Raw genomic sequence first — 8,840 nt, 5'->3', positions numbered from 1 at the left:
TCCTGGCTTTATGACAAGTTCATCTTTCCAAGCCCCCTCCCCTTCTGATCACCCATCTTCTACAGTCCCCTCCCCTACAGTGCATCTATACTTCTCACTACCCTCCCCTGCATTGCACCTTTCCTTCTTAGACCCTCCCATGCAGTGTACCTATCCTTCCCAAAAACACTCCCCTGTAGTGCACCAATCCTTCTCAGAACCCTCCCCTGCAGTGCACCAATCCTTCTCAGAACCCTCCCCTGCAGTGCACCTATCCTTCCCAGAACCCTCCCCTGGAGAACACCTATCCTTCTCAGAACCCTCCCCTGCAGTGCACCTATCCTTCTCAGAACCCTCCCCTGCAGTGCACCAATCCTTCTCAGAACTCTCCTCTGCAGTAACCCTTCCTAGAACCCTCCCCTTCAGTGCACCTATCCTTCCCAAAAACACTCCCCTGTAGTGCACTTATCCTTCCCAGAACCCTCCCCTGGAGAACTTCTATCCTTCTCAGAACCCTCCCCTGCAGTGCACCTATCCTTCTTAGTCTGCTTCTCAGTCTCCACCTTTGCAGTGCACCTATACTTCCCAGAACCTTCCCCTGCAGAACACCTATTCTTCTCAGAACCCTCCCCTGCAGAACACCTATTCTTCTCAGAACCCTCCCCTGCAGAACACCTATGCTTCTCAGAACCCTCCCCTGTAGTGCACCTATACTTCTCAGAACCCTCCCCTGCAGTGCACCGATCCTTCTCAGAACCCTCCTCTGCAGTAAACCTACCCTTCCCAGAACTCTCCCCTGCAGTGCACCAATCCTTCTCAGAACCCTCCCTTGCAGTACACCTGTCCTTCTCAGAACCCTCCCCTGCAGAACACCTATCCTTCTCAGAACCCTCCCCTGTAGTGCACCTATACTTCTCAGAACCCTCCCCTGCAGTGCACCGATCCTTCTCAGAACCCTCCTCTGCAGTAAACCTACCTGTAACGGCTACCCACTGGTAGTGAGGGGTATCGGCCGTTGGAGACGTCCTTTTCCCTGGCAAGCTGCGATATGCAGGTACCGCCGGTATATCCCATGGAACGCCCTTCCAAGAAACGAGACGTGCTACGTTTGGAGGGTCAAGCAGACTGACTTTATTTGGCATATTTCACCTGCTTATATCTGGTTACAACTGTTACAAGAACAATGACAGTTTCCGCCCTCCCCTTTTCCCAGTAGGGGGCTTCAACACAGACCCCCTGAAACAATGACATCTCCTTGAATTAATCACTTGGCCAGTTTCTAGACTCTTCTGCACCTCACCCCACTTAACATTTCCTGGCCAGGCACATAGAATTCAATTAACCTTTAAAACAATTATCACTCACACATAATCCCCATCAGCATACACCTCACAGGGGGGCTGTTTACCTGCACACAAAAGAGGGTTCATTAGCATTCCAGCAATGAAAGATACTTGTCCAGTTAACCCTTTGAGCTCAGAATACAATCTGGTACCTTCACTTGTGACAAGCCATTCAGTTCCTTGTAGTCCCCCTGCACGAAGATTATAACTGTCTCGGCAGCATGCCTGTGTCCGTTACACTACTCCCCCTTTGTGGAACACTCCGGCAGACCCGGATTGATCCTTTTCGGATCAACTTGGGGATGTCCGGTCTGCTGTTAGGGTAAAAGTTCCGTTTGCCTGGACAGTCCGTCGGCCTTCCCATTGGCTTACCATGTCGGTAGCTGATGGTGACGGTGAAGAATAGAATTCAATTCTGGAACAGTCACTTGCTTTGCTCTCTCAATGGCTCCCAAAACCTGTTGCTGATGCTCTTGGGACAGATACGGCACCACCTGGATGCAAATCCCATTTAATCTTTTGACAATTTCCGCCTGTTTGTGCATTTCAATGTTCAAGCCACGGGACATCTCATAATACGTGACATAGTGTCGTTGCATCTCTGATTTCTCACTGGCCAACTTGTCACATTCCCATTTTAGACTGTGATATTGTGCCGGATCTACAGTACAGGTCGGGGAAGGTAGTCTTACCCGGTTCTCAGCAGCAAGCGGGTTGATTCCAGCAACGCGGGTGGTCACGGGACAAGCAGCAGCAGGTGTAGGTAAATAAGCCGAAGTCAGAGGGCCAATGTCGTTGCCCAGCACCACCTCGGCAGGTAGGTTGTCCATGATACCAACTGTGGTCTTTCCTGACCCGGCTCCCCAGTCTAAGTGCACCCGGGTGGTGGGTACGTGAAATACAGCACCCCCTGCGACCCGGACGGCAACTGTGCGAGTGGACACGTTCTCTGGCTTTACCAGATGTTTTTGAATCAGAGTGATAGTAGTCCCGGAATCTCTTAAGCCTTGTGCTACTTGTCCATTCACTCGTACCTCCTGACGGTGATGCTGACGGTTATCCGGAGAGGCCGCTTGTATTGGGTCTGCCTCATACCAAATTCCCAGACATTCCTCAGGGCCCCCCTCGGTCTCCAGGCAGTGGGCCGCAGAGGGACGTGATGGAGTGACCTCTGTGTTAGGTTCTGTGCGTCTCCAATTGTTATTTGTAGCTCTCAAAGGGCAATAACGAGCAATATGTCCCGTGTCGCTGCAGTGATGGCACGTCACCCTAGGCGAATCCCGGGGGTAGTTGCTAGGCCCCTGAGGACGTGGTGGGACTGGAGCCCGAAACTCTGGGCGTGGGGTGACGGTTGGAGTACGCGGTTCTACCTTATGAGCCAGCCGTGTAGTACCCTGGCTTACTTTCCTTGTTTCCGCGTACTCATCTGCTAGCCGAGCCGCCTCGTTTAAGTTAGCGGGCCGGCGATCTCGTACCCAGTCTTGTATGTCTGCGGCCAGGTCTTGGAAGAAATGTTCCATTAGGAACAGCTGCAATACTTCCTCCCCGGTGTTGGCCTTGCACCCTTGGACCCAAAGCGATGCCACCCTTTGCAACTGGTTGGCCCATTCCATGTGGGAGTCCACAGCCATCTTCTTGGACTCCCGGAAGCGCCGGCGGTAGGCTTCTGGCGTTACGGCATATCGGGTTAGCAGCGCCTTTTTAACTTGCTGGTATTGTAAAATATCCTCTGGAGTGAGAGCCCGAAAGGCTTCATTGGCTTTGCCCGACAATTTCCCCGACAAAATAGTGGCCCATTGGTCTGGTGGGACCTGGTGTAGTGAGCACTGCCTCTCAAAGTCCGCCAAATATCCATCGATTTCCTCCTCACTTTCTACAAAAGCTTTGAATGCAGTGAACGGTATTTTCTTTCCTGTAGCAGCAGGTGGGGGGGTAGGAACTGCAGGTGTAATGGGCTGTCTCGCTCTTACCAGTTCCAGTTCTTGTCCCCTCTTCGTTTGTATTTCTTCCCTTGCTTCCCGGAACAGCTGGTTGATTAGTTCCACGGACGTTTCTGGATACAAGGATAATCTCCGCTGTACAATCCCAGTAATTACATCTTCTTTGCTGACCGGTGCAAGGGGCTCCGTTCCTTCCATGGATCCATCCATTTCGTCCAGCTCCAGCAGGTCAGCTATCAGCTCCCTCCGTGGTCTGTTGCTGGCGCTCCTACCACGAATCTCCAATAGATCTTTCAGTGTGGATCTTTTCAGCCTGGCGTACTGCGACTCCATTCAGCACTTGCTCTTTGGATAAAAGGACCATCCCACTGCTACCAACCAATGTAACGGCTACCCACTGGTAGTGAGGGGTATCGGCCGTTGGAGACGTCCTTTTCCCTGGCAAGCTGCGATATGCAGGTACCGCCGGTATATCCCATGGAACGCCCTTCCAAGAAACGAGACGTGCTACGTTTGGAGGGTCAAGCAGACTGACTTTATTTGGCATATTTCACCTGCTTATATCTGGTTACAACTGTTACAAGAACAATGACAGTTTCCGCCCTCCCCTTTTCCCAGTAGGGGGCTTCAACACAGACCCCCTGAAACAATGACATCTCCTTGAATTAATCACTTGGCCAGTTTCTAGACTCTTCTGCACCTCACCCCACTTAACATTTCCTGGCCAGGCACATAGAATTCAATTAACCTTTAAAACAATTATCACTCACACATAATCCCCATCAGCATACACCTCACAGGGGGGCTGTTTACCTGCACACAAAAGAGGGTTCATTAGCATTCCAGCAATGAAAGATACTTGTCCAGTTAACCCTTTGAGCTCAGAATACAATCTGGTACCTTCACTTGTGACAAGCCATTCAGTTCCTTGTAGTCCCCCTGCACGAAGATTATAACTGTCTCGGCAGCGTGTCTCAGAACCCTCCTCTGCAGTAAACCTACCCTTCCCAGAACTCTCCCCTGCAGTGCACCAATCCTTCTCAGAACCCTCCCTTGCAGTACACCTGTTCCTTTCAGAACCCTCCCCTGCAGTGCACCTATCCTTCTCACTCCCCTCCTCTGCTGTGCTCCCATCCTATTCAGTGTCCTCCCATGCAGTGAGTGCACCTATCCTTCTTAGGCTCCTTTCATGCACCAATCTTACTTGGGTACCTCTCCTTTAGTGTATCCATCCTTCTCAGTCCCTTCCCCTGCAGAGAACCCAACCTTCTCAGCCCCCTCCTTCTCCTCAGTTATATCCATGTATGGGGATGAATAAAGGATGAGGTGCTCTCTAGTCCTGTCTGAGGGTGACAACGCTGCTATATAAATATTATGGTGAGTGAGTGTTGTCACCCTAGGACAGGAAGTGTGTCACTGGCAGGATCAACGTGCAAAAATAAAGGAAAAAAAAACACCTGACCAAAAAAATAAAAACAAATGCAGCCACCCATCTAAGGACGTGTGAGGTGTAATATATGACATGTTTGTTCTTGGGGTTAGTTTACTGCTTTTGGGCACCATTCTAAATAAAATAACACTGCATTACACATAATGTGCATTGACATGCGTTGTGCTGACATGCTGGTTACCAAAAGGCATTGTTGTAGTAGTTCAGTCCTTAAACATGCCCCTCCCCCTTTCTCCATTCCTGATCCCTCTTCCCCTCTCCCTGATTTCAGATCTTTTTGTGATGAGCCCCTTCCTCTCTATGTACCTCCGGGGCTTTTACAGGGAGAGATGAGAACCTCTGGTTTGGTTACCACCAGATAGAGAAAATGCTGATCAAGTGAAGGAGAGGGAACTATGGTGGTAACATGATGTACAAACCCGGGAACTCAGCACAGGGATGGTGGGAACCCCTCAAAATATGCACAGTAGATGTACAGACCCAGGAACTCAGCACAGGGATGGTGGGAACCCCTCATAATGGGCACAGCGGGTGTACAGACCCGGGAACTCAGCACAGGGATGGTGGGAACCCCTCATAATGGGAACAGCAGGTGTACAGACCTGTGAGGGTTTACCACCATCCCTGTATGGATTTCGCACATCTGTACACCCGCTGTGCCCATTATGAGGGCATCCCACCATCCCTGTGCTGAGTTCCCAGGTCTGTACACCCGCTGTGCCCATTATGAGGGCTTCCCACCATCCCTGTGCTGAGTTCCTGGGTCTGTACACCCGCTGTGCCCATTATGAGGGCTTCCCACCATCCCTGTGCTGAGTTCTCGGGTCTGTACACCTGCTGTGCCCATTATGAGGGGTTCCCACCATCCCTATGGTGAGTTTCCGGGTCTGTACACCCACTGTGCCCATTATGAGGGGTTCCCACCATCCCTGTGCTGAGTTCCTGGGTCTGTACACCTGCTGTGCCCATTATGAGGGGTTCCCACCATCCCTATGGTAAGTTCCCGGGTCTGTACACCCACTGTGCCCATTATGAGGGGTTCCCACCATCCCTGTGCTGAGTTCCCGGGTCTGTACACCTGCTGTGCCCATTATGAGGGGTTCCCACCATCCCTGTGCTGAGTTTCCGGGTCTGTACACCCGCTGTGCCCATTATGAGGGGTTCCCACCATCCCTGTGCTGAGTTTCCGGGTCTGTACACCCGCTGTGCCCATTATGAGGGGTTCCCACCATCCCTGTGCTGAGTTCCCGGGTCTGTACACCCGCTGTGTCCATTATGAGGGGTTCCCACCATCCCTGTGCTGAGTTCCCGGGTCTGTACACCTGCTGTGCCCATTATGAGGGGTTCACACCATCCCTGTGCTTAGTTCATGGGTCTGTACACCTGCTGTGCCCATTATGAGGGGTTCCCACCATCTCTGTGCTGAGTTCCCGGGTCTGTACACCCGCTGTGCCCATTATGAGGAGTTCCCACCATCCCTGTGCCCATTATGAGGGGTTCCCACCATCCCTGTGCTGAGTTCCTGGGTCTGTACACCCGCTGTGTCCATTATGAGGGGTTCCCACCATCCCTGTGCTGAGTTCCCGGGTCTGTACACCTGCTGTGCCCATTATGAGGGGTTCCCACCATCCCTGTGCTGAGTTCCTGGGTCTGTACACCCGCTGTGCCCATTATGAGGGGTTCACACCGTCCCTGTGCTGAGTTCCCGTGTCTGTACACCCGCTGTGCCCATTATGAGGGGTTCCCACCATCCCTGTGCTGAGTTCCTGGGTCTGTACACCCGCTGTGCCCATTATGAGGGGTTCCCACCATCCCTGTGCTTAGTTCCTGGGTCTGTACACCCGCTGTGCCCATTATGAGGGGTTCACACCATCCTTGTACTGAGTTCCCGGGTCTGTACACCTGCTGTGCCCATTATGAGGGGTTCCCACCATCCCTGTGCTGAGTTCCCGGGTCTGTACACCCGCTGTGCCCATTATGAGGGGTTAATTTTGTTTATTGAAAAAATCTTACAAACAACAACTTATATCCAATAAAACCATAATAAATAAAACATATTTACAAAACAATTGAATATGACTATACAAAACAGAAACAAACACAAGAACATAATAAACGGTGCAAACCAAATTGCGCACAACATAATCCCTACAGGAGAGCCAGACTAAAGAGCATCACCATGCATGTCACCTTTTATATAAAGTGAGTGGGAACTGCCATTAAGGTGGCTGAGGCTGTTTCCCAGCCTGGCTACTCCCTCTCCCTGGAGAACCAGCGCGCTTCGTTGCACCCTGGCACTCTTCATCCATAGAGGATGCAGAACTGAACGAGTCCCATTCATAGTCATCCTCAGACAGTACCGTAAATTTATTCGCCAAAGGCAAAACCTCAGGACTTAAGGTAACTGTACCTCCTTTTTTCCCCTTCTTTTTGCCCCTCCTCCTTTTATCCTCCAACCACTCCATATCATCCTTGGACAACCCGGAGTCAGCAGCCTCCCCACACCCTTCACCCCCCTCCCCCCCATACTCCCTTCCCTTATCTACCCCCAGGCCAGCCTCTTCACCATCCTCCCCACTCCTCTGCACCCCACGATCCTTAACAGGAACCCTGCAGCATCGAGGGAGGGGGACTGGCACCGCACCTGATGCACCAGCACCTCTTGCTGCCTCTGCAATTTTAGAAGACACAGAAGGATTGGACACATTCTCTGCAACTGACACCTTACCTACAGACTGGGAAGACACTGACACATTGGGAATTGGCACAGTCTGGGGCACCACGGACACATTGGGAATTGGCACAGTCTGGGGCACCACGGACACATTGGGAATTGGCACAGTCTGGGGCACCACGGACACATTGGGAATTGGCACAGTCTGGGGCACCACGGACACATTGGGAATTGGCACAGACTCAGATGGACTCACAGGCCCTCCAGCTGTTGAGCTCCGAGCATCCTCCATGTCCAGGCGGAAGAACTCTCTCATGAGCTCAGGCTTATTGTGCATTGCCTCAGGACACTGGCTATAAGGATGTCCCACCGCATTGCACAGATTGCACCTTATGAGGTTACAATCCTTAGCCAGATGTCCTATACCCTGGCACAGAGAGCACTTCATCACTGGACAGGAGGACGCAAGGTGACTCTTGTCTCCACATTTATTGCAGAGCTTTGGTTGGCCCGGATAGAAGATGGTCAGCCTGTCCCTCCCCAGGAAAGCTGAGGATGGCAGATGCTGGACGACATGGTCAATGACTTTTAGTTTCAACTGAGCAGACCATCCCCCCGTCCATATTCCCCGATCATCCAGAATCTTCTTTAGGGGGCCCAGGACGTCTCCATACCTCCTCAGCCATATACATAGATCCCCCGGTGGTATGGACTCATTACGGACCAGAATCGTGACCACTTTAATGAGTGGCTGGCGGGAGACAAGTTTGGGCATGAGCCCCTTCCAGTCCGGCCGGCCCCTACACACGTGTTCATATTTCTCCCAAAAAATGTCCAAAGACTCCGGACGGAGAAAGGACAAATCATACTCATAGGAACCTGCCGGACTGATCAGGGCGAAGATATCTGCGGGCGTGAACCCCATCTGTAGAATCTTATCCACCACCGCCCTCCTATGTGGGGGGATTCCACCGCCTTCCCACCTCAGCTGCACAACATTCCTCCTTTTAAACAGGGAGGAAGACAACCCATTCCCATGCTCCTTCCCTGCTTGTTCCCCCTTCCCAGATCCTGCAGCAGCAACACCAGCATAGGATTTCCTTCCACCCCCAGTACTTGCAGTCCTGTCCTTAGACACAGTCACACCTGCCGGCAAAGCGTCTGATTCAGCTGGGATTGTATTAGCAGAGGCAGGACCCACCCCCTCCCCCCGCTCTGTACACACAGCTCCAGTCCCGTCCAATGCAGACTTCTGCTGAGTTGTGGCACTACTGCACCCAGCATCTCCTCCATCATTCACAGTTACAGCCGCTGTGCCTGGTCCAGGCAAAGTCACTGTATTGTCCATGGACCTCTCTGCAGACTGGCAGTTATCAGGTGTATGCTGTACATTGTCCATGGGCTGACTGCCTGCAGCACTACAACCCTCAGCAAGCTTATTGTCATTAATAAAG

The sequence above is a fragment of the Rana temporaria genome, assembly GCF_905171775.1.
Source record: "Rana temporaria chromosome 3 unlocalized genomic scaffold, aRanTem1.1 chr3y, whole genome shotgun sequence".
NCBI classification, from domain to species: Eukaryota; Metazoa; Chordata; class Amphibia; order Anura; family Ranidae; genus Rana; species Rana temporaria.
The sequence above is the reverse complement of the archived record's forward strand: the minus strand, read 5'-3'. Positions refer to the sequence as shown.